Source organism: Sturnira hondurensis, unplaced genomic scaffold, assembly GCF_014824575.4.
Source record: "Sturnira hondurensis isolate 20B ecotype Veracruz unplaced genomic scaffold, ASM1482457v3 Scaffold0003801, whole genome shotgun sequence".
Lineage (NCBI taxonomy): Eukaryota > Metazoa > Chordata > Mammalia > Chiroptera > Phyllostomidae > Sturnira > Sturnira hondurensis.
The window spans coordinates 1,542,854-1,567,351 of NW_028076432.1; the positions used below are offsets into that span (position 1 = coordinate 1,542,854).

The window sequence follows — 24,498 nt, forward strand, 5'->3', positions numbered from 1 at the left end:
TGGAAATCCACAAAGTCTGGAACCTTGGGCACATTATTTAGCCACTTCAGCTTTGGTAAGGCAAAATTATGCCCCGAATTGACAAACAGCAGACAGGAAATGCCCTTCGTTAGAAGAACTGGAAGAGCTTGCCCAAATGCCTTGGTTGCTACTGCCATCTCCTGTTCAGAGTGGCTCACCCAGCACTGCCTTCACATTTATTCACTTTAAATTCAAGTGTAATACCCAGGCCAGACTGATTCCAGGTGAGTCAGGATCACTCCCCATGTATGTGAGGCTCCCCATTCAACCTGTTCTGGAAGCCACATCTTTGGGCAGTGGTCAGTGTTAGGAGAGAGTGTGAGCAGGATTAAGGGTGTGAAGACTGTTTGTAGGAGGAAGGAGCCGGGAAGAAGAGTTCTCTAGGAGGTGGAGATACGATCAAAGATGGAGGAAAAGAAGACAGCGACGTACTCCGAGGATACTGGATGAAGGACAAACTCTTCCACTATGAAAACAAAACCTCTGCATGGGCCATACACAAGAAGAGTTGAAGGTACATAGAAAGTCTGATTCTCTTCTGACTTAAGGAGGGGCCCTCAAAGGAGCTCTGGCGTGCCTCACAATCACAGGCTGTGCTGTAGATACATCCTACCTACAAGTGAGGACAAGAATTGGGATAGCAGCGCACACAAAGAGGACCCTGGCTCTTCTCAGAGCTTAGGATTCGCATTTCGGAGAGTGTGGCAATCAGAGCCATCCCAATGGTGCAGCAAATGGACATAACTACTCCAGGATACAAGCTTCTCTTTCTATCGTGGTTTCCCAACTACCGGTTGGCAAGCAGCTCTAGGGAGAAGCTAGGTGACTGGGCTGTGGGAGAGAAAGTGGAACAGAAGGTGCTGGTGCTGTAACAGGGGAGTCTGGCCAGATTGCTGGGGAGCAGGAAGGGGCACCCTGGAAGTGGTGTGCCAGCCTGCCTGCCCTGGAGATGGGAGGGGCCGTAAGAGGAGGCTGCCAGAGGAAACACTAAACATGCTAGCCCAGCACCCAGGTACATCGCCCCGGCAACTGAGCAGCAGCTGCGCGGCACAGCAGAGGCAGCTCGCACAGTCTGTGTGGGGCTAAAAATGCCACAACAGGTGTATAAAAAGGTGATGCTCCGCCTGGGGCAGAGATGTGGTGTCCCTGCATGAAGCTTGAAACCATCCACCTTTGGGATCTAGGCTGTGGAGTAAGGGCAGAGATGCGGACAGAGGAGCATGATGAATGCTGACCTGGATGAACAGCGCATGCGCCAGGCTAGTAAAGGGACCAAAGGAAAAAGATTCTCCTACAGGTTATCGCATGCAGAGGATTTGGGGCTGGGATTTGAAAAGATGAACACAGATGGAGGCCCTAGCTCTTTCCTTCTCCTCACGAGTCCAGTCAGGGGTTGGGGGCCAGAGGTTCCTGGGACCTGAGCCCTGGAGACCATGTGGCCAGGCACTAAGTCTCATGTCCCTGTCACACAGAAATTGGCTGCCAGCTGGGCGGTCCTCCTCAGCCAGGTGCACAGACTCACTGGTGAACCAAAGGCCTGAGGGTCAGAACGCAAGTGCGGGGCTGGCAGGCAGCAACCGCAGGAAAGGAGGGTGAGGTGCAAGGATGTGGGTGTGTTCGGACTCTACAAGATACCTGGAGCTGGTGACCAGGAACCCACTCTGCAGGTGGCAAACACACTGTGGATCAAATCCACACCCTGGATCAAATCTGGCCCTTCACCTTGTTTCTACCCCGTAGCCTCGCCGAACTCCTTGCCCCTACTTAAGGAGAAGTTACATTTATACAGTCCTAAACTTACATTTGGCCCTTTGATGGCAACCATGAGGCTGATGTGGCCCCCCGGTGAAAATGAGTTTGACACTGTCATGGAAGCTATTCAAGTGTTGCAAAGGGTGGTATATTTTTAAACAACAGAGGAGATTCCAGGCACAGCCTTGAATTGAGCTGGCCAAGGATGGAAGCGTTAGTTGCCTTTGGGTGTTTTAAAGGAAATAAACTTTGAGGAAGAAGCCCATTAATTTCTTCCAAAATTGCATAGCCTTAAATAAACAACCCCTTTCCTTTTCCTCGAAACCTCTGCCTCTGGAGTTTATTGGCAGTGAGCGGTAGAGCCCATGAGGCTGTGCAGTCGGTAACTGTGCTACTACCTTACGCTAAAGAGTCATGACAGGCGGCAGGGTCCTACCTCCCTTGTCGTCACTCCTTACCATATTGTGGCATGGCCTCTCTTCTTCTCAAAACCATAAGGGGCTATTATTATTATTATTATTATTATTAGAATTTATCTGAGTGACGTTGGTCAATAAAATTCCATAGGTTTCAGGTACACCATTCTATGTATAGTACATCATCTGTATATTGTACTGTGTGTTTACCATCTCAGGTCCAGTCTCCTCCCATCACCATTTATCCCCTTTTCACCCACTTCTACCTCCCCCCGCTCATCTCTACCTCTGCTAATCACTGTGCTGTTGCCGGTGGCTGTGCATTTTTTTAGGTTATTTTTTTAGGTTCTCTTATAAACCTATTTTCCTTTCAAGATAGTTCCTGATGCTAAATTTAAGTCGATTTCACTTATTATTAATGGGAGCGGCACACACAGCATGATTAGTCACAGGTAAGAAATCACGCCAGGGGGAGTGCTGGAGATAAACCCAGAGAAGAGTGAGTCATGGAGGAGTGAACAAGAATACGGATTGCCCGGCTGTTTGTGTAGAGCACGAGCTTCCAGCTGAGGGACTGCTCTTATTTTTGTGGCACCAGACAAACATCAACTTCTCCATCAATAAACCTGATATAATTGCTCAGCATGAAAATGCTCTCTCTTCCATCTGGATACAGTGAAATACTATGACTTCTAAGTAGTCCGGAAGCTTACCCCTATTGGCTGTGCCCATCTATGTTAAGATTACAGTTATTTGGTAGAATGTCACAAAGAAAGTATATCCAGATCCAAGTCCAATCCAAAGGACCACTCAACCCTTTTTTTTCTTGATAGCCAATATAAAGAGTTAGGCTCCACCAATAATCTTTTTTCCTGAAGGCGTGGGCAGTTCTTACCCCATACTATATAAATGCTTATGAGTGTCGTATCTGGTTGTATTATGCAGTGTGCTGCATCACCTGAATCTTTGTTCTGAGAACTGTGCTAGATAAAGGCAGGAAAGCTTCCTGAACATAAACGGCACCTTTAGAGCCATGGACCTGGCCTCCACGTAGCATATATGCCGCAGATAAAGCTGCCTTCTCCAGGTTGTAGGTATCCTGATTTGTAGATCTCACTGTCCATGAGGCTTGGAAATAACTCACAAGTGAAGTCAATCATTTTGCTCCTGATGCTCAGTGTAGCTTCTCCAAGAGTATGGTGGGAGGCATGGCCAGAGCTTTGTGGGCCAGTGTATTTGCTAATGGTGTGAGACTGTAAAAGGTGTTTGGGGACAAGGGAAGCAAAAACTTGATTCTTGCTCAAAAGTGACCACTTAACATCTCCATTTCTAGTTTTTCATTTTTAAGAAGCATAGCATGCATTTTACTAAGTTCAACCATTATAATTTATCTTGCCAATTCATGGGAATTGCATAAGGTAATTGAGGCTTCCAACCAGACACAGCAATTAAATTGCCCTGGTATTTGATACATTAGTTTTATTGCGAACCCACAGGTTCATTTTTACCCTGTTGGAAATCTGTGCTCAGAGGCCAGGCTCCTTGGCAGTGCTGTTACGGACCGTGCTTACCCTCGGAGCTCTCGCTTCTGTTTCAATTTGTAAGAGTAACATGGATTCCAAGGCCCATTAATAAAATATGATTCAGTTTATATATTTAAAGAAAACACAGAGGTTAAACAATATTTAGATCTACGTGGGCTGGAAAATTTCTCAGGTGACCTCGTTCTTGTAATCAACCAATTTCTAAGGGAGTTGTTCTCAAACTTCAGCCTCCTTTGGTATCACCTGGAGGGCTCGTTAAAACCCAGGCTGAGCCCACTCACAGATGCAGTAAGCTTCCTGGTGCTGCTGATGCCCTTGGGCTGGAGACCACACTCTGAGAATCACTGCGCCAAGGAACTCGCGCTTTTACCAACCTCGCCCATCTCTTTCTTTCTCTTTTTAAATCTCAACCCATTCATAATATCCATTCAGTCCTGTAATGGGCTGAATTATGTCCCCCTCTCCCCAGTTCATGTGTTGAAGTCCTGAGCCCCAGTACACAGGAATGTGGCTGTACTTGGTGATACATCCTTAAATAGGTAATTAAGTTAAAACGAGGTGGGTCTCCGCTAACCGAAGGCCTCAGTATAAAAAGACTGACCTCTGAAGAGCCAGATGGAGTGCTGCCAGCAGACTGTCCTTGGGCCCAACCAGCAAGATCAGCCCTGTCCTGGGTCTCCAGCCTCCTGCCCGGCCGACCTCTTTTGGACTTGCCATCCTCCACAAATCTGTGAGTCCATGGCTTAAAATCTCTCTCTCTCCTTCTCTCCCTCCCTCCATACCCATGTACATTCTATTGGGTCTGTTTCTCTGGAGAGTCCTAATCATACAAGGTCTCATTTCCATTCAGTTACTGGCTGAAGCCTGAGGATGAACCTTGAGACTATTTTCCAGTAAATAAAGTACTGGAAATACAAACCTTATTGGCTTTCCTCTTCTACACCCATCATTTACTGCCTTTTATAATCTATTCTGATGTATTGCATATTCATGGTGTAATGCTCTTGAACAGAACCTAACTGGCTCTCCTTCATGGGGACCATTCTTTGAGTTGCTTTTTTAATGGTTTTGTTGGTGGTCAATATTCTAACAAAACTGTTTTGCCCAAGTGTGTACTGTTTATCTGGACTGTGGTTTATCTGGAAGAGCTATTTCAGGCCCTTAGTATGATGGAGGGGGGGGGGTATCGCATGGAATTTCCTGCAAGTGTTTTGAATGCTTTACAAATATGTCAGTGTGGGTAGATAGGGTGTCTTATTACCTTCATTTTTAACTTTCCCTAAAGTCTTACCTCACACACTGAGGATTTGATGAGCATTCACAGAGATCTCTACATCAAAACAGCCCTGGGGGGAGCTCCACCGAGTTTGCTTTCTTTTCGTCTTTGGTGGCAGTTTTGTGCGCCTCCGGCATAGATGTGATTACACTAGAGGACTGTTGAGGTTTGCAGCACAGAGGAAACACCTGTGAAAATCTGCTGCGTAAGCTGCCCACGCAAGTCGGGTGCTTCTCAGGCTGCCTTGTTGTTTCAAGTTAGCCTGAACAGAAATTAGAGCCTTCCAAACTGATCAGTCCTAGATAACCGCTGTGAAAGACTTTATCAGATTTGAAAACCGGATTTTATCTCCCACAACTTGAGACCTTGAACTTCCGTTCAGACTGGAAGGAAAGTCACCCATGTTTGGATGGCAGCCCCTACTGGCCAAGTGCGATATTGCAGCTCCACACAGGTGTCTACACTTGCAGGCAAGAGAATTCTTACTATGTGGACCTGCAACGGGTGGAGAGTAGGGTGACTCATGCTGGAGGGCCAACCCCAACGTCAGAAGGTCCTGTGAAGGGCTCCACAGTTCTGAGAGAGCTAATGTGCTGATTCTGCAGGTAGTGCTGTGGCAAAATCTCAGGAAGTCCACCTGCTTACTCTTTCTTCCTAAAGAATTTATTTAATTATTTTCATATCTATCTCCCATGTGATAATCTCCTATTAACATACAAAATAAGTAAAAAAGAAGTTTTTTTTACACAGATAAGCTTGTAAGAAAAGTACTCAGAAAAAACATTTATAACAAAGTGGAAGAAGTGGCAACCCTGGATTTTTGTCACAGGCTGTGTCAGCAGAGGGGTTTATGTTACTAGCTCTGTGAATGATAAGTGAAGGTATTATGGGGCTATAATAGCACATTCTTGGTATACAGTATACATGGAAGCCGAGAATTGACTCCACTCTAGGTAATAATACTTAGGTCAACTTTACCACCAGCATTATACTTGACCTTGTTTGAGTTTTTGAAGCATTTGTTATATATCGTAATAACGATGAAATGTAGATGAGCCATGTGGCATTATGTTCACCTCAATGATGAGGGTAATAGATGCAAAAAACTGCTGAAGTCTATTCAAGGTCAAGTTGTTTATTAGAGATGGCACCTGGGTGACATGTCCCTAACTGCTACTGTGGTGATCGTCAAACTTGCTGGGCCAATTACTTGAATCCATAGATTACTGTGATACTGTCTCAAGGGTGAATGAAAATCTAAGAAAGGTATTTATCCCCCTTTTGGATTGGAGGTGTGACTACTGCAGGTTCATGCATGGACTTCATGGAAACTGAATACACTAGCGTGTCCCATAGATGCACAGCATAAGCACAGACAGCTGTGAGTTACAAATAGGTGAACAAAGTAATGCCTGCCTTTTAGCGATGTATCCTTGGTGTCCCCTGGTGTGTTTTGTCAGATGGCACCACTACCAGCAGCAAAACCTATTTAGCCTGAGGGGATGAGAGTGGCTACAAAGTTCTGTAGCTCTGACTTCTGGTCCTCACCTGTCATTCAGGCAAGTACCCGTCCATCTCCCTTGTGTCCCTCTGCCCTCTGAAAACCTGAGAGCCCTGTGTGGCATCTTCATTCTCTCACTCTCTGCCAGAGACACTCTGGGGTGTTTGGGGAGAGTGTCACTAAGCGCAGTTGACAGGGAGATTCATGTAATGACATGTAGAAGCTGGAAGTTCTAGAAAGATGGAAGCTCATTTTGCAGGCAGTGGGAGAGGAGGCTTCCTGTGTGCTGGGCATTGTGTTTGATGTCATACACATAGCATTTCATCTAATGGGTAACAGTAGCTGGGAGAAGTAGCTATTGTCTTGTTTTGGTAGAGAAATTATGGCTCAACTCAGTAACTTGCCTTACATCCCTCTTCCCATTTCTCTCTATATTGTCACTCTATGTCTGTAAATAGATAAAGGTTAAGTTATGCATGGAGGAGTGGGAGGATGGCTAGTATACCTGGAGGAAAAGTGGAGATCTGAGAATAGAAGAAAAGACCAGGTATGTTCTAGTCTTCTTGGCTTTAGAGAGGAAGAGGCTCAGATAAACACTTTGCTTGCATTCAAGTCAGTTTGGTTTGACCAGCAGAGCTGCACAGGAGTGTGGTTAAAGATTGATGAAAGCTTTTCTCAAGACATTTCTCTTATGGATACTCAAATTAAAAAAAAAATTATTCCTCAAGAAAAGCAGGGGATGGCTAAGCATTCCTGTGGTCCTCAGTACCATCAGCTCCAGCATCCCCGGGGGACTTGTGAGGAATGCGGACTCTTGGGCACCACCCAGGTGGGGTCAGCGCCTGCATTTGAACCAGAACCACTGATGGTTCTGAGACATGCCGAGGTTTGAAAGCCATTCCTTTACTCTGCCAGGTCTAGTATGTGAGAATTTTAATCTGTTTAGTCATTTATGTGTAAAAATGGAAAACAAATTCATCAGCAATCATCAAATGCACTTGATAAGACCTATTCTGCTTTCTCTTTGGTACATGCAATAATGTAGACTCTTCCTGGGATAAATAAAGCCAATGGAGGTTTGACTTTTTCCTTTTGGCAATATATTTAACACTTTAATTGACCTCTAGAGAAAATTAAGTATAACTTCTAAATAACATCACATGAATTTTTACTTTATCTTTTATCAAATTATCTACTGAAGACAATGCTTGACATTTTAAAAGGCACCCCCCCCAAGAAAAACCCATTCAACATACCACAGACGACTTGTTACAATGTCATATAGCCAACTGCACTTAAATATAACGATATGAAAATATCTTCTAAAACTTCAAAAGACCAAGGAAAGGATCAGCAGTCCCCTCTCATTCATGCCTTATTCCAATTCTCTAGCTTTGAAATAATAGGATTCCGAGGTTACAGAATTTTGAAGACCAGGAACAGCAATACCGAACTCTGTATTGGGGTTGCCAACAGTGAGTAAATAGGCAGAGATACAGAGGGGACTTTCTGAAGCGTCACAGTTTAACCCACTGGGCTGGTTCTTGGCCTGGCCGTCTCGAGCTAGGCGGTGATTTGGAGTGGGGGTCTGCGGACAGGTTGGCTACAAGGGCTGTGACAAAAACGTGGTTGAAGCCATCACTGTGACACAGAAAACACTGTTTTTTTTGTTTCCTAGTATCAGGTTCTCCCTTCTTTTCAAACTTTATTATGTATAAAACATGCCAATTTCATATACTTAAACCTTTTCTTTGTGAAATAGTAATTTAGATGAGTTCTCCCAGAAAATGTTCCTCGTCAATAAATCTTGTTTGGAAATGTTTTGATATGTCTCTATTGTTGACAAAATATTGTACATCTTGTGTGATTTATAGGCGGTAGCATTATTTCAGCAATATTTTAAGGCCTATTTTATTTTATTCTCGGCCTCTGGAGTAGAGAGAACTTATTCTACTAAGGGTTAGTTTGCTCAGCAGGTGTTTGCTGACTTCCTGTGACGTACTTCCCAACATAAAAGGCATTAAGACACACGAGTCACATGCAACACCTGGTCCCTGTTCGTCAGGAAAACTAAGTTGGCTGACAATACGCAGCCAAAAGTTAAGAATTGAACACAAGAATTCAAAAACAGTACTTGTTTAAAAACAAAATCAATCATTAAATAGCAGATAGCAACTGCCAGGGACTCGGAGCTTAGTCCTTGGTGTTCTATCTACCTAACGGGTAAGTGGGAGCAGGTTTCCCCAGGTCGTTCAGAGAAGCGCAGCCTAAGCCGAAACCAGGGCCCTCCCAGCCCGACATTCTTTCTCTTGGTTCTGTGGGTCAGACGGCACTGCATACTGATTGCTTTCCCAGTAAGTGACAAACGGAATGTAACTGGTAGTAACAGGAGACACATTTTGTATATAGAAATTAATTCGATTTAGAAGATCAACCTTTCAGCTTCAAAGAGCAATTCAGAATCTAATGTTTGTAGCGTTAACATAACCTAACCTCATTCAGTTACAAGACTAAAAACTCACTAAAATTTCTAAGGCTCAAAAACGTCAGAGATTTCAACTTTACATAGTGATAGACAATTTACCGTCGCTAGCAGAAACCACTGTGCAAGCTTTTCCTAGATCGGAAGCTGCTGGGATCTGAACATCAGGTACACTTAGAAAAGGAACCATCTATGAAGCGCATCACCCCACCCCACCTTGTCTGTAAGACTTTGCAGTTTGGAGTTTTTGTCCTACAAGAATGATGAAGAAGAATCATTATTTGTGCCATGCAGAGGGCCAGTTAGAATCCCAGCCCCAAGCCACGGTCATGTTGCTGCTGTGGGGGTCCTGCCTCTGGTTTTGACGCCCTCCCCAGGACACTTTCCACCCAGCCACCACAGCAGCAATTTCCAAGGGTGGGTGGGCCACCTCCTCATCATTTAAAACCTTTTCATGGCTAGCTCCCCAGTGCAGCTGGAATGCACGCTCCTCCCCACAACCGGCAAGCCCCTGCAGGAGCTGACGCCGGCCTTCCTGCCTCTCAGACTGAATGCCCCACATTCTCCCAGTGGTGCCCTAAGGTCTCCATGTCACCCTTTTAGATGTTCTTCTGACATACAGTTTCTTCCTATCTCAGGACCTTGGCGCTAGCTTCCTGTTGCTTGAAACACTTCCCTCCAGGTTCTCAAATAGCTCTGTTCATCAGGACTAAGTCACATCTTTGCGTTCATCCTCTACAATATTTATTCCATTTGTCATCTTCATAGTGTTAAGCTCTCTTCATGTTAAACTTTCTATTCCCAGTATTTATATGATAGTGCCTGCTACTAAACAAACACTCCAGTATTGGTTGACAGACTGAAAAACCTGATTCTCAGACAGCTCTACACAAAGTATGTGAACCACAGTTAGCTCCATTTAACCTGTGATTATGTCCCTTAGCCTGGATTTGTAATTTATAAAACTTCTATTCTGCGAACTCTACTTTTTCTTTTTCAATCATAGAAAGAACGATGACTTCCTTAAACCTAGTTTTGTACTAGATTAGTATCACCTGAGAAAGTTTTATCTTATTTATTTTTTGGAAGAAAATCACTTTATTCTAATTGATTCACAAACAGTAACATCACAAAAGCTTGTAAAGGAGGCCATACAGACGTTTGCCCAGCCCCAGACTCAATACCACCTCAGTGAACTTCTGTATAGTAAGAGCACTCTCTTCCATTGCAGTTTTGAGGCAAGGAAGTTATTAATGGTAGAGAAGAGGTTTAACTGGTAGTTGTATACTTTCGCTATCAGTTATATCTTTGTACTAAATTAACTTGGTCATGAGAGATGATTTTCCATGGTTTTAATATGAATTTCCTGATTTGGGTCATCCATTTGCAAGTCTGCACCGTCCCAGCACCTCACTGCAACCCTCATAAAGCTTAAGGTCACTCTGGTTCTGTGCACACTCCAAAAACTGTTTCATCTCAGTGGCAAGGACCAAACTGCTACTGCTGTTGCTGTTGCAGACATGCAGGCTGAGTCCCCTGAGGCTCCTGGTAAGTGATGTCAGGCCTTGAGGTCTCAGCATGACTTCCTCCACTGAAGCCCCAGGTGATGGCATGACCCAGTGTGTGTGTGTCCGTGGCCCACAGCAGAGCCCACAGCCACACCGGCTGCAGTGGCTGCCATCTGGGCCGTGAGACCTGGCTGCCAGTGGGCGGCAGCAGATGAGCCCACAGCAGATGGTGGAGCTGGCGCTGGTGGCTGAGCTGCGGGTGCTGGCCTGGGTGGTGCTCTGCTGGCAGGAGGGGCCATGTGGGAGGTGAGGCTTTGGCTTCCACAGGCACTGTGACTGTGTTGCAGCTCTGCATCTGTGAGTGCGAAACTCTCACCTGAGAAAAATTTTAAAAATAATTGCTTCCTTTGACCTTTAACCATCTGTCTCTCTTGGGTTAGAGGCTGGGCATCTGTATTTTTAAAATCTTGTAAGGTGATTTGGACATAATATTTACTTTAAATATGCTGCAAAATTATCAATTATATCTCCTAATATGTATTTAAGTGAAATACAAAGTGTCATTTAAGGGCAGAAACCACATCAATCTTTCTGTAGCAAGGTAATCTCAGAGGAAAACCAGCTATCAGTAGAGAGCTCACTTTCAGTTAACTTGGAATCTGTTATCATACTCTGAACCCTGAGACGGTTGATGTAATAAATACCTCAGTTTCTTTTTTAAAAAGATTTTATTTATTTATCTTTAGAGAGGAAGGGAAGGAGAGAAGGAGAGAAATATCAATGTATGGTTGCCTCTCGTGAGTCCCCTGCTGGGAACTGGCCTGCAACTCAGGCATGTGCCCTGACTGGGAATTGAACTGGGATGCTTTCGTTCGCAGGCCCATGCTCAATCCACTGAGCTACACCAGCCAGGGCAAATACATCAGTTTCTAAAGTATTAAAACATTGGATTTAGACGTGGTTATAGATAACCTCATATCTGAACATTAATTAAACACTATGCTCTTAGGTGCAATAACTAATTTAGTGTACGAAGTATTGAGTGTTTTGCAGACACAATATAGCAAAAATAGTTAATGGCTATCTTGTGGATTATAAAAATAAGTCTTCCTGAATTTATTGCTGAGGAGTAATTTAGGAAACTCTGAATATTTGTTTTCTTTACCAAGTGTGGAATGACGGCATCTTAAGTTTCACTATAAGTTACTTTATTCTTACTTTGACAGTGCATCCACTTAAATTGTTTTTTTTCTCCCTTGATTATTGTGCCTGCACTCTCCTTCCCCTTTCATTAAACATTTGCAATAAAGTAGATACAACACATACCCCAGGAGGAGAAATATCTTTATTTCATGGATCAAAGATTACCACTGAAGTCTATAATAAATGTTGAGCTCTCTATTTTGCTAATGAATCTACAATTAAATCACTCAGAAATTTCTCGTAAGGCAGACATGACTGATTGTTTTTTCTATAACCAATCAGTCTTCCCCTCTACCTCCTTTTCTTTCCTTTCCTCCTATTCATTTGGCACATGTGTTTAATGCCTACTATGGAGCAGGTCCTTTAAAAACATCTTGGCATTTAAAAATGATATAAAGTGTGTGTGGTGTGTAAAAATAGTTCTCAAATATTAGGAGTCTCATGATAGTCATCTATTTAACCTTAATTCTATTGATAATTATGAAGGTAATTTTATGTACACAGGCTAATTCATTTAGTGACTAAATATAGTCAATAGCAAAACAATTTTGTGTAGCTATGTCAATGGTAAGATTAAATTTATGGTCCAGATGTTTTATTTGAATAAGAGGGAGGACATATCATCTGTTTTTATGAAACGATGCAGTGGAAACCCATTTTGATGAATTCTAGTTAGGTATTAGTTTATCCACGTGGGCTGAAACAAGTTCTTTTTTTAACATAAAGTAAGCCAAATAGATCAGTCTCTATCCCAATAGTCAAGCATCTCTAAAAATGTATGAATTCTGAAATAAATGTCAACCTCTAGGATGAGACATGAGAATAAGGGGTGGATTGAGTGTCATCAGCTTCTGATTGGTATTGATCATTCGGAGTTCAAATGGGCTCATCAGAAAGTGAGTCATCCTGCAGACTGTTCTTATACTCTCGCAGGAATCTATCTTTATCAGTGTGTCGCAGTTGCCTACACAGGTGAAACCTGACACACTGAGTTTCTCCTTGCAATTTTTTCTAGGTGCATTTTCACTGTTTTCCATTTTTACTTCCCAGGAAAAGCAATATTACTTCCATTTTAACAACTGATTCTGTGATATCCCAAATCATATTCACATTTGTTGGTCTGTTGCAATTCAAATGAATACCTAGCTACATTCCCCTAGTGTTTACCATGTGCTTATCGCCCAGCTTTTTGAGCTGCATGAACACTTTATATATTTTGTCTGATTTTAAATAATATTGCTAAAGCATATTAAATAATGCTAACGCATTAGAGCAGATAGCAGCCAAATAACATATTGCCTGTTCAGTGCAGTTCCTGTGGTAGTTTCAGGTTAGTCTGAAACCAGGTATACATGGAAATGGCAGCTGTTTCTGGTCCTCACTCTCCCAGAATGGAACAGAATAGAGATACCTGGGTTTGGGGAGTGGTTAATATTGGTGAATTTGCTCAGTCTGTTCCCACCCCAAAGGTCAGAGGGAATTGGAGAGGGATAGGCAGGGGGAAGTTGGAAGGAGGCTGGCAGAGATGTCTAAAAATATGCTTTTAGGATTGCCCATCTAGACATGGTTAGAATAGATTTACTCAGATTTCTTTATTAACTGAACTGCATTAATCTTGATTAAACTGACAGAATCATCCCTATTTTATGTATATAAGCCATATATTTCTTTTAAATTTTGCAGCAGCTTAAATTGGTTTGCCTCTTGATATTCTTTCTGTATTTTTCATCTCTTATACTCCCAGTAAAGTATATGCCAAGGTGGGGTCAAGTGGAAACGAAGAATTATCCTCCATCTTCCTGTTCTCATTTGCTGTAAACCACTGTATATTCTCCCTTACATACCAGCAATCTGTATTATTTGTCATTCTTATATAATCTTTGTCCAGCTAAGAGTTTTATTATAGATTATGACATCGGTGTATATTGTTTTTCATGTTGTAGTTTTTCACAATGCAAAAAGTGGATGTGGCTTTTGTAGGTATGCTAGGAAACGAAAACATTTTTTAGAAAATGATTTGTGATTATTTTCAAATATTCCAAAGTGATCCCGTGGAAACTTGGCTATTTAGGGTATATTAAACATATATTTTAGGAGATTGAAAATACAGCAGCCACAGAGATACTTTCACAAACCAACACCTAGCCTGTCCTTCCTTGGAGAGACGCGGAGTCCTAGCAGGCTGTCCCGTCTCACGCATCTGTTGATACCTACTCTTCACAGAGCATGTTTTATGGTTTTTGTGGGGACGTGTGCTGTTCATGTGACGTGGATGTGATGCATTCTGAGTAAGAGTTTAAGACGTGTACAACTGGGAAAGCTTCCCACAGGGGACCAGTGTTTTCTACACGGCTTGCAGACCTGGCTGTGCCACGTGGCCTCCTTGTCAGTGGTGACATGGAGGTCTGCTGCCCATTGTCTCCCACGCCTCACATGCAGGTTTGTGCTCCCTGGTATTTTTAGATCCTCTGGTTTCTGATCACAACAAATCAACCATCCTGAATAAAAACAACCCATCTGTTTCTTCTTTCACTTTCCCAAGTGGTGTAATCATGTGTAATTCTTACCATCTACTCATAACTGGTGGGGGACTGACTACAAACTCGGTCTCAGTGACTACGAAAGATAACGTCCTCTCTGCTCTCGGCAGCATCTTTTCCACACTGATGAAATAATAAAAACCGGCCACGTTAGCTCTTGGCCATGTCCCAAATACATGCTTTGGAACTAATGATCTATGGACTGTGTCATTCTTCATTACATTAGGTTTTTTCATTCCCAGGGAACTTTTGAAAATTTCTAAGCATGATTCTGGAATTGCTAAGTATATACAATTCAGAACTGAGAAGGAACTTTTGAAAACTTCTTTTACTCTGTGTTCAGAAACCACTGTTGCCCTTCGTTTTTCTTGTGCATCTTTAAGCTGTACTCCAGAGGGTGATTTCTCAAGGATTTTGCATCAGAATAACCAAGGATTGTTACTATGCAGATACTTGAGTCCTTATGCCCGATATACCGAGTCAGATCACTGGGACAGACCAGGCATGTGCATTTTTAACAAGTATCCCAGGAACTGGTAATGCACTCCAGGGACTGAGAACAACTGTTGAACCACTGGGCCTAGTGACGGTGACCGATATTGAAAGTAAGGATTATCGCCTTGCCCCTAGTGACGTAATCTGCACTGAGGAGTGGGAGTGGAGCAGATTGAAGAGTTTGAATGCAACTGGAAGAGCTTGGAAATTGAGCAAAATATTCTTGGATACTTCCAGAGTCACACTGAAAATTGCATGCTATTACACGTGCTAGAACTTGGAGTCAAGTCTTTTCAATGATTAAGATGGGTGGCTGCATTTTTACGGTAACAAAGCAAAGAACACCCAAATGTAAGTAAGTATACTGCCACAGGGCAGTGTAGGACAGTGATTCAGAACCAGACAAATGACTTAATTATAGAGGTGGAACTAGAATTTATGGGCTATTATTTAAGCTCATAAAGTTTCAGTTTCCTTATCTGCAAAATGGTGATAATTACAATACCTACCTCAGAGGATGAGATGGGCACTTAGTGCCTGATACAGCGAGCACTTAGCTAATGGCTGTGTTTTAAATTACTTTAAGTTAACAAATGTTCTTAGTTTTCATTGGTTGTCTTATTTAATTTAGAGTTTATTTGGTCTATTGTAGGACACAATACTGGGAAAAATATAGGTAGCTTGTATTAGAATTTAACAATATGATGAATTCAATGCCTTTATACAAAAACTATGGCTGACATTTGTGTTGCTAAAAGATTTGATTAGTAAGATATTCTACAGTCTATTCAAAATGTGCTTTGAGTCAGAAAACTAATATTTCCACATTTTTTATCAGGGCTTATAAATGTGAATGAGAATAACTTGATTATATACAATTCTGTTGGAAGCAGATAGTCATGGAGAGTAATGAAGAAATGGGATAAATCTACTTACGAAGAATATTTTTCTGAACATTATAGGATAATCGGGTTTCGAGCATTGTAGATACATATCCTTAATGGCACTCTAAGAGGAGTGCTCTTGGAGTTTGTTAAGCAATAGCACTTAGATGCATCACCGACTTAGCAAAAGAGGGCTGAGGTCATGTATGTATGGATCATATCCTTGTATAATAGTTTCTATACTATAGTTAGCCCTGGAAATTGGGATTTAAAATACCTGCTTCTTCCATAAGTTTTCCTGTGACTAGAACATGAAAACACTCCTTAAAAGTTTCCACTGCTACAAAATTCATACTGTTTCAAGTATATAATCCTTCCCTGAAATCATCAGGTTTTCTTTGTTTTTGTTCTGAAAGAAGCATGACGAAGTGTGCATGTGTATGTGCTGGAGAGAGAAAGGGCGCAGGTCAAGGTACTGGTGTTGTGAGACAGTGACCAAGGAACGGGAGAAACAGTACGCGATCCCTGCAAGCATTTTCTGCACACCTCCGTTGACCGCCCCCACCCCTCTGTGCGTGCATGCACACACACACACACGTTTAAATCTTCATACAATGCAGTGCAAGAGAAATTAGTGACAAAGAATGTAGAGGTTCTTTAGTGTGATGGTGACAATGAAATTAAGTGTTTGAGAACTTAATGGTCTTCAGGAAGTGTCAAAGATTTTGGATTAAATGTATCACTTAAAAATGCTCATAATAAAAGGCCATTTCCTAAGAAAAGGGTTAAAATTGTCCACTTAATTGCATGTATTGGTCAGGCCATTCTAATTTTTAGCAGTTACTTCTATGCCAAGCATGAATAGTCTGGATCTATACATAATTAGATATTACAGAAACTCCTAAGACCATTTATTGGCATTTTAGCCTCTGTCCTAGCAACTATCATTTAAGCATTTAAGAATGCATTGACATTATAAACAACTTTTAAAATAAGCAATTTAAATTTTAACTGGCATCGCCAATAGAATACATATAAAAAGAAAATTTTACTTGTGTATCATCTTTAATCAAATGTACATAGAATAAGAAAGCAGTGATTATGACTGGCTAGAAATATTCCCAAAATATCCACATTTCTGACATTTAAATAGCTTCATGGTTGAAATACTTCATCATAATTTTTAATTTTTACAGCAATTTCCTTTGAGAGGCTAGCCTTATAAACCTTACTTAATTAAAAAATAATAGAATCATTGGTTTTTAAGGAAGGAAGAGGCCTTAGATGCCAAATAGTTTAATTTTTTTCATCAGATGGATGCCTGGACAAATTATGTGACTTGCCCATGGTTATGGTTTGGATTATGGTGCAGTTGCAACTCAGTTTTGTGCCCTCTCCAGCAAACTTATCTGACACAGAAAAAAGAGGCAGGTCTTTACTTATGAATTATCACTAGATTCCCAGTTGCTTCTCTGGGCGACTGCTGTCCCTGAAAATTACTGTGTCTTCAAGCAAAAGTATATAACATGGGCAAAACTATTCCTTTGATAAGGGATACCCATTAAATAAAATATTCAAATAATTACAAGGAGGGTGGGAGAATGGAGACAGCAGAAGCGCTGAAATGAATGTAAGATAAAGACATGTTAAAAACTTAGCCATGATCGGGACTTGCAATGATATGTATGTCTTTGACTTCAAACTCATTTCCTTTATCCCCTCTAGGCAGGGGACCGGGCAGGCATCTTTATGTCAAATGTGTTTAAAATGACTTTATAAAATGCTGCAGTAGGTCATTCTTCCAGTAGAATGTCTTTCACGCATGGAAGGTTAGTATTGGGAGGGAAAGCAAGAAGAATAGGACGGGTGCAGATCTGTGGAAATGCTGACTGTGTGCAAGGAAGGCATCAGGAGAAGCGAGGTAGGGAGTGACGGGGGCACCAAGCGAGTGCGAGCATGTTGCGGGACTACCTACAGACCTAGGGATGTGTGAGACTCTTGGCATGGGTGTCTGGCAACTGCTAACTGGAGAATTGTTGTGAATCATTAGTCGGTTACAGAGATTATGCTTGTAATAGATATTTAAAGATCCAAACACCGGGAAATTCCAGGAATGGAGAGTATTAACATTTTTAATAAAGCACAATGGGTATGGAAGATAACTTACACAGTAGACAACAAAAGAATAAAATGGGAAGGAAAGAAACCATTGAAGACAAACTTGATATTATATTTGTGAACATTTTTTGGTTGGAAATTTATTATTTCCAAATGTATCTGTTAAGTGTTACACATGTATCTGTTATGTTATACACATATCAAATATCTATAGTAGCAGTATATGTGTATAACAGATATAAATACCTAGTTTTGTTCGTCAAGAATCCAATTTCTTTTCCGCAGAGGGATATGGTACCTTCCTTGGGGAATGGTCTAAAGCAGTTGTATCTAACAGCAAGGTGATGGACTAGGCAACCCTTAGGAGTTCATCCAAGGCCCAGGACTTGACACTGTTGTGTATCGCAGCAGTTTTGACTCCAAGAGAACAGTATTAGAGATCACAGGCAATGACTGTCACCTGTACTACCTTAATCTTGAGCTAACCTGCGTTTCCCATAACAAAGTCTTCCTTTTGACTAAAGGATTTTTCTGGCATGTCCACTTCATGATAGACCACTTTATCCAGTTAACTGTCAAAACCAGGAAAAGGAAGTGATCTTTGGAGAGTTGTGTATTGCTGTGTATGTTTTCATCGGACACCGGTGGCACATTCTTTCACGGCTTTTTTCCCTTCACTTAGTATGTTCACATAATAACACAATTTCCTGAATTAAAAAATGGATAATCAGTCCTGGCTGGTGTAGCTCAGTGGACTGAGTGAGGGCCTGTGAAACAAAGGATCATGGTTCGATTCCCAGTCAGGGCACATGCCTGGGTTGCAGGCCAGTTCCCAGCAGGGGACGCACGAGAGGCAACCATACATTGATACTTCTCTCCTTCTTTCCTTCCCTTCCCCTCTAAAGATAAATAAATAAATAAAATCTTTAAAAAAACAGATAATCATATTTATTCCTACAGTCAATTGATGCCCCCCCTCAAATCGCTAACTTTGGTCAAATACACCAATTTATCCTGAAACCCATCATACCTGCATGCGTAGTCGGGTTTGTAATTTTGCCCTGAGAGTATTTGACTCGTAAATTCGGCCCTGCCAGCAATCATTTTGGTATCATGACTTTAATGTTAATTGTGGGTAATATTTTGGGGGGAATGAGCATAAAGATTCAAGTTGTTTTTTAAAGCTAATCAGACTCGAAAAATCAATGAATATATATAAACCTTGATTGAGCATCCACAAGAAAATAAAAAATAGGTGACATACACAATCTTGAGAATTCATTTGTAATAACTGATTATATAGTCTTCATCTCTGTAGAGTTCAGAAAACCCTTTTCTTTTTCTTTTTGCCTTTTTATTTTCTTTATTTTTTATTTATTTGTTTTTTAAGTACAGTTTTCTGTCTTTTACTCCCATCCCAGCCCACCCCCGCAGTGCTCCCCACCTCCCTCCCTTTTCCACCCCCCTTAGTTGTTGTCCATGTGTCCTTTATACTAATTCCTGTAAATCCTTCCCTTTTTCCCCCTGAAATTCCCTCCCCTCCCCTCTCTGGTCACTGTCCCCCTGTTCTCTATTTCAGTGTCTCTGTTATATTTTGCTTGCTTGTTTGAGAAAACCCTTTTCTTGAACAAGCTTGTAGCTTGTTCCACATGGAAACCGAATGATACCTCACCAGACCCCTCTGCGTCTGCTCTTTCTTACAAATTGCTTGGTTGGGAATGTTATCAGAAAAGAGAAAACAATCAACAATAACTGAAAGATCTGGGTATTAAATACCCCTTTTTAAATAGATCAGGAACATAATGTCTGTGTGATTCAAGAGAAAGCCAATTAAGGCTTTCATATGATAAGTGATGATGTCTTCTCACATCTGCCAACAATACGAATCAACTTTTATTCTTTTTTGCTGATGTGCTTCTTAAAACTTGAAATGATGGAACTATAAATTAAAATCGTCATAACAGCTCTAAATACATGGTGTTTCAGATCTCCCAGGAGAGTGTCAGAAATGTTTGGTCAAAACAGTCATTCACCTCAGTGCCATAGTATTTTTGTCTATAGTCCTTATGGTTAGGAAGTATAAAGAGACTAAAAAATTGTTTCTGTTGAACTCACAAATTTTACATGCCAATGTTAAGCTGAATATTAAACATTCTTATAGCTAGTTCAAATATAGGCTACTTTGGTTATGGGTACCTGTAGATGACAAATTTACACTTATTTTAATATGAAAATGCTAAATAAGTCTTGGTTGATACCCAAGTGTTAGAGAATTATAGAAGATGATTTTGGATCGAGGGAAAGGTGAATAAGGTGAAAATGATTAAAATGTGCCAATTGCCAGTTATAATAAGAGGGGACTGTAAAGTAGACCATAAGGAACATAGTCAATAATATTGTAATAACTATGTATGGTGTCAGATGGGTACTGTTACAATTCTGGGGTGATTACTTTGTAAGGTAATGCAAATGTCCAATCACTGGTTGTACGCCTGAAATTAATGTCAGCTGTCACTGAAAAATTAAAGTTATAATCATATAAAATTTGGTTTATATCTTTGATATAAAATATATGTTTTAGACACCTTTACACAAAAACTTGTATAGTAATCGCAATGAGCATATTCTTAAAAGTTCATTAGGGTAAATAGCAATACTTAAATCTGGTGGGTATTTTCAAAAGGAGGAACTTTCCTCCAGTTGCTGTGTGTATCGTACAGGTCAGCGCCTACTGAAATACAAAAACATGACACACATGGAAAATTTGCTTCAATTACTAAAACTCAGTTTCCTTTATTTATGAAAAATCTTACGGATTAACACGATCAGCTCTGAGCCTACCCTCAGTATTCAGTTCTCCTGAGGAGACTAAATCCTCTCGTTGAATAATTAGGACGAAGAAATACCTCTGTGAAGATTTGGGTTTCCCCAGAGAATTTCTAAATAACCAGTATGAACCATGGGGGGCTTATATTCTTGGGGCCATTTATCACATTTTAGTTTTTATAGAGTTCTAGAGATGAATTCATCTTGTTAACTCATCATAATAAAGACAAAGAATGATTTGCGGCTTTTGGAAAAGCACAGGTGCTTTACGTGATTAACAAATTCCTCTCTGTAGTTTCTCTTTAAAATTTTCACGTGTCTGTGAGTAATCTAGGGATTCACTCCTTTGTAAGAGGGAAGAAACTGAACAACAAATAAACCCAATTAAATTCTGATCATTCCACTGTGTGTTTAGTTTAACTCGGTAAATTCTACAAGGGACACAGCAAACCTTATGTAAAAGAGAAGCAAACCATTTTTTTTGGTGGAGGGGGGGAGTGGTTCGAAAAACACTGAAAAAAAACCCCTGTGTCTTAAATAAGTGTCAATACTCTCTGAATTTTGTTATTATACCGTATTGAGCAGGATCAAAGTATCTATAGTTAGAGGCGAAATAGAAATACAGTCTGTTCTACAAAGCATATAAGGACGTCTGTCATGCCAGAAGTCAATGTTCCAATACCTGTATTTGGCGTGGATACATTTCCCTTAGAGCATTTTTAGAAGACATGGAAAGTGATCCTAGATTATCTATAGCACCAAACACCACACAGAGTCCTCGGAGGGAATCTTATTTTATGAACAGTATCTGAATTTGTTTAGTAACCTGAAGAGTGAATGATACTGTGACTTTGTATTTCATCAAACCCAGGGATCACTACTCAGTATTTGGAATACAATAATTTGCCATAATTTAGTTTGAAAGATATAAACCTATTTTTTATCTTTGAATCTTTATACTTGCAGGGGGGTTCGGGGGAAAGTGCTGACACAATGTCATTTTTTGAAAATTGAATATAAGGGGGACATTGAAAGCGTATCATTTTAATAAGACAGGACATTTCCAGAAGGGCAGTACACATGAACATTTTCAAATTTTTGAGAGAGCTTTATTTAGCTAGCTTTTACCCCCAACCCTTTGCCCTGAAGTCTCTGATTTGCATTTTTCCCCCCTTCAATAGATCCTTTACTATCTATGGATAAACAACAAGTGGGGAGAAGTACCACCCCCTCTTCCCGGCAAAGTCACTCAGGAAGTGGGGAAGGGGATGCCTTCCTCCAGGCGATGTGGCACGGGTGCCCTCACTTTTGAGAATAAATTCCCTGGGTGGAAGAGGGGAGGGGACAGCAACTGGTGACTGCGGGGTGGGGGCGGCGGCAGGGAGGAAGTGTAGGAGGGCTAAATGGGAATGGGAAAAGTAAAATAAAGCTGTTTTAAAAAGTAGTAAAAATGAGTAGTTACAGAGTAGTCATGGGGATGTAAAGTACGTCCTAGGAAATATAGTTAATAATATTGTAATAACCATATATGGTGTCCGATGGTACTAGATTGACACAATCACTTCATAGGTTATATAAATGTCTAATCATGGAGTTACATCCCTGTAACTAATAATATTGTACATCAGCTGTAATTTAAAATAAAAAATATTTTTAAAAGGCTACTGAAAAGAATTACCTGGGGTCAGAGTAACTTCAATTGTCTGGAATCATTAGGAATTTGAATATAAATTAGCTAAGGGAAAAATAATCTCTCAAGGAACGTAAGGGTAATAAAAATATCTGGCCCTCTTTTTTGTACTAGGAATGAACTTTAGAGCACCGTAGGCAAAGTCATATTTTTAGGAAATGCAAGCTTCCATTTCAAACTGAGAACAGATTCTTATCACTTAGTCACTTCCCTGAAGTATCAGGCATCCACCACTGAGAAACAGTGTGTCATTTCCATTAGAAGTACTTCTTAAAACCAAAACTGGGGGTGGGTACCTTGATTTTGATTGAAGAACAGTTGACTAAAATGGTCTTAATAAGCATTCCTCGTGACCTTCCTCCCCCGTGGGCTCATCAGCAGGCAATAAACTAGACTCATCATCCTCAATTCTCCTGTAAACACCTATCTGTCAGAGAAGTAATTACCTCGCCAGATATACGCCCCTCCGAGGCAAAGCCCAGAAATCATTATAATACTCTGTAATTAGTGTTCATTATTTTATCTGGGCATGTCAGTGGAAGTACAAAAAGATGTCCGTTGGCTGAACAATCCTATCATAACAGGACTTAGAAAATATTAATGTAAAAGCTTCTCATTGTCGGTTTTGCTTTGCCATGGCAACCTTAAATCAGCTTGCTTCCAAGCAGTTTGTAGCTCAACCTTGCTCCCTAACCTGCACACAGCAGACCGCATTTCATCCAGAAGTGTCTACAGCTTTAGCCTGACAACAGGTGTAGGCATTATCTCGACAAAGACCTGCATGATAAGCTCCTCATTCTTCTCTACAGGAACAAGTAGTACAATCAGGGCTTGTTCTTGGTAGATGTTATTCTAACAGAAATTCAGAATTCAAATCCTTCCAGCCCCCTGCCATGCTGAGTCTCAGATGGGGAGTCAGTACAAAGAAACCCCCCTGCATTTCAATGCAGTGCCGTTACTTGTACTTTGTAACCGTGTGGTCCGTTTATCTCCAAGGAGATTTGATAAGAATTATCTGATTCCACAGGAACTTGAGAGAGTCTCAACTACAGAGTTTTACAAAGTTTAGGTATACAGTTTTACCTTTGAACAGAGAATAGTTTCCTTTGAGGAGAGCAAAGGAAATGTAAGTATAATCCCAAAGATAGAAACTGCTGCATTTTAAAGTTGAAATTAGGGAATTCAGAGTAACAGTATTGTGATTCAATGTAGGCCACCGATCTTTAATTTTTCAAGAAATGGCAACTATTAAATCCTGAGAGAAAATATAGTAGTTAAGGGCAGGGGCTTTAGATGCCTTAGGTCCATAAGTTATAGTTATTGCAACTGGAAAATGTTGATATTGAGAGATACATTTCCTAGCAATGTCATAGGAATTGGCTGTGGCAAAACTTGTCAAGTATTTATCACAGAGCCCAGCACCCGAGTAAGCTAGCAGTTACTTCTGCTGTATAATATTACACATTGGTGTTACTCCTCTTCTGTGGGTAGAGGACACATTCTGGGTGTGAGTCACATTCTGGGACACAAGTTACACTCCTCTCTCTACCTTTGGGATGCTGCATACAGGGTTGCGCAAGCAGGACTAGGGAATTTGGGGTTTTGAGAAGGAAAAAGGCACTAAGTAGGTATTTCTAAGAGATAATGAAGTTGAGAGGAGAGTCTTTTACAAAATCCCTCTTGGGGAATTGCAAGGAGAACTTCTAATCTGCCACCGAGCCCTTTCCATTTTTAGGGAAGCACTTGCTTGACCTCAGGCACAGGCAGAGAGATGGTGCTTGTAGATTTTTGCTGATTGGCTGACTGGATAAGATATAAATGTGAATAAATATGTTCCAGGAATGCACTTCAAATTGGATCTTTGCCAAAAGGTCTCTCTGAAATCCCAATCCTTTCTGTCTTTCAGAGTATGCTAATTACTTCCTGTTGTTTATATTTTTTCAAAAGATCTAAATGACAGCTGTGTTACTCCTTTTTTTTAGGGGGCATTGAAGGAGTGTTGAAGGCCAAGATTTGAGTTAAAAATCTTAGGTTAACATTCAGAGCAAATAGAATCTTTTTAAGTAACATAGGTCAATTCTTAAAGAAGTTTTCCAAAAAGGTCACAATGTTTTCTGGAAGGGACTTTGAGATTCTCAAATCAGAAAACATGATCCTAGTGGCGTGAAAAGACAAGATGTGGGTTATTGGTGCAATCATTTACTCTGGCATGAACTTGGCAAGTGTTTTAGCTAATTCCGGT

At 40.9% G+C, this 24,498-nt stretch overlaps 1 protein-coding gene and 1 pseudogene across 2 annotated transcripts in view; both read right to left on the bottom strand.

Moving 5' to 3' along the window:
* SYT1 (synaptotagmin 1) overlaps window positions 1-24,498 on the bottom strand; it is a 440,827-nt gene that overhangs the window by 47,301 nt on the left and 369,028 nt on the right. The gene's annotated exons all lie outside the window — the stretch shown is intronic.
* Window positions 10,262-10,922, bottom strand: LOC118984706 (coiled-coil-helix-coiled-coil-helix domain-containing protein 2-like; annotated as a pseudogene).